Source organism: Chrysochloris asiatica, unplaced genomic scaffold, assembly GCF_000296735.1.
Source record: "Chrysochloris asiatica unplaced genomic scaffold, ChrAsi1.0 scaffold00109, whole genome shotgun sequence".
Classification (NCBI taxonomy): Eukaryota; Metazoa; Chordata; class Mammalia; order Afrosoricida; family Chrysochloridae; genus Chrysochloris; species Chrysochloris asiatica.
The window spans coordinates 9,890,947-9,893,740 of record NW_006408627.1 but is presented as its reverse complement, the minus strand read 5'-3'; positions in this window follow the sequence as shown (position 1 = coordinate 9,893,740).

Genomic DNA, 2,794 nt, shown 5'->3' with positions numbered 1-2,794 from the left:
TTTTTAAATGATAGAATTGGAAAATACTGCTGTAGAATTATTGAATTTTTACACTTTCAGTGTATGAAAAACATATAAATAATTTAAAATTACATAGTAGAACTCTGTTCACAGTTCTCAATAGGAAAAATGTAGAAAGCATCAATGAAAGGGATATACTTGGAGAAAAAAGTTGTACAAATAACATTTTAATATAAAATTTTCTTATATTAAACAGCTAACTTACTAAAGCTATTAGTTATAAACTATAAATATGTTTTTGTTGTTAAGTGGCATCAAGTCATTTTTAAATCATAATAGCAGAATGAAACACTGCTTAGTCCTGCACCATCCTCACAGTTGTTAAGCTTCAGCACATTGCTGCTGCCACGGTACCGGCCCATCTTGTTGGGGGTCTTCCTCATAGTCACCTACCCTCCACTTTACCAAGCGTGATGTCCTTCTCCAGGAACTGCTCACTCCTGATAATACATTCCAAGTATGAGACACGAAGCCTCACCATCCTGCTTCCAAGGAAAATTATGGCTGTACTTCTTCCAACACAGATTGGTTTGTTACTTTTGCAGTCCATGATACTTTTAATATTCTCCTCCATCATCATAAATCAAATGCATCAATTCTTTTCTGGTCTGCTTTATTCATTGTCCAACTTTCACATTCATATGAAGCTATTAAAAATACCATGGTTTGGCTCAGCACATATTAGGCCTAAAACTGACATCTTTGCTATTGAACACTGTTCTTATGCAACAGATGTGCCTAATACAATATGTCTTTTGGGGGGTGTTAAATGTTTTATTGTGAATTATGTAATAGTTTACATGGGAGAACATTAGCTTTACATTCATCTTATCGTATATATCTTTACATTGTCGTGGTTACAGTTGCCTCCATGCATCATCAACCAACCAAATGGTACACTCTGCAAGCCTACTTCCTGGTCATCAGCACACAGCCCCTCTCCCTCTCTGGGTGTAGAGTCCCCAGCCACTCCATCTCTCCATGTCATCATCTCTGCCACCATCTCTGGCATCATTGTTTCTCTGGGTAGGATCTCACACTCTGCTCTTCTCCCTTGGTGGTCCTAGGGACCTCTACTCCTTGAATGCACAGTCAACCACTCCCCTCCATTTGCTACAAAGTGTCTACCTTTACATTTCCAACCCTCACAGTCAATCCTGATAGTAATTATTCACTATTGTACCACATAAATGCTATCCCCATCTCCTTTCATCAGTCCCGCCCAGACAGATTAGATACTACTCAGTGGAGATTTTACCTTCCTCCATGCCCACTGGATCTAGGCTCCCTCTTGAAAGCTTGTAAGCCAATCACTTCTTGCCTTTGTAGCACCCCCACCCCCATTTTGGGTAGCCAATGTCCATGTTGCGCATCCCTGTCTACCCTGTGTATTGAGGGAGTGGGAATGATCCTTGCTGTAAGGTTTGTTCCCTCTTTTGAGCTACTGCATCCATAGGTGTAGGTCAGGTTCATCAAATTGTATCAGATTACTCTTTTTTTCTTCTTTCTTTTTCTAGTTGAGCTCTGATCATCCAGTCATTGAAGCCAGGTCAAGTGGGTATTACCTGCAAGTGTGGCTGTCTCTTCTTATCAGCTGGACACTTCATTCTCCACTCTGGTCCTCTGTGGCTATGTCACTGACTCTGGGCCCATGAGTCCCCAGGTCTTGCCATACTGCTGGCCAACCAGGTCTCCACTCAGGTTCACAGAAGTCTATTGAACGTTGTAGCGCTTAGCTCACAGCTTCATTGCTGTTTTTCTCTCATTTCCCTTTATTGATGACCAACATGGTCACCATACAGAGCACATGTCTGCTCATGTATTCCCCTTGAGTCTTACTCTTGGAAGGGAGTTTGCCCTGAGGGGACCTGACCCTTGCCTTGATGTCTCCTGTGTGAGCAACTTGCTTATTCTTGTAGTAGTCTGTCGGACTGCTGTTAAATTGTTTTGGATTTTTCCTGTCGGGTCTTTCTTTTAAGAAGTTTCCTCTGTTCTCCTAGCTACTCCAAGCTGATCTGCTCATCCTTTCAAGTGGAAATTTCCAACCTCAGAAGATTCTGGATGGGATTCGGTATTCCACCTGTGGTCTTATGCAATGTAGAGGCTCCACAGAAGCCTCCTTCACTGGGCATGTTGTAGCCCCATTTTAGGTATTCCAATCAGTTATAAGCAGAAGATGGACTTACAAACTTTCTCTGGTGATATATCTGGCTATTTCTTTTTCTTCCCCTCAAGTGTCTATTTTTTAATGGTATGCAAGGGAAACCAAGATTCAAAAGACATCCAAGCATCTTAACATTATTTCCCACGTTTTGTTCATTTCAACCATGCCTCAATCCCTGTATCCCAGAGCCCTGTTGTTCTAAGATTGTGCATACATCATTTACCTCTGTCCCACTTAGCCCATGCAAACCTGCCTAATTGTTCTCCCATCTGTCTTGTTCTTCCATTCCCCTCCCTCTTCTTGTGTATTGACCCCCTCCCAGCACCCAAACTATCCTGTGTCTACTTCCTACCCTGTGCTCCACCTTCTCCTCCCTCCCCTCACCCCACCACCCTCAACCTGGTAACCAGCAAAGAATACCACCCCCTTTTAGTATGGGTTCGTTTCCTTAGTCTTTTACAATAGTGATCCTATGTAGTATTTCTCCTTTTGTGACTGACTGATTTCACTCAACATAATGTCCTCAAGGTTCATCAATGTTATGTGGTAACTTACAGCTTCCTTGTTGTTCTTCAAGGTCGCATACTATTCCATTGTGTATATGTACCA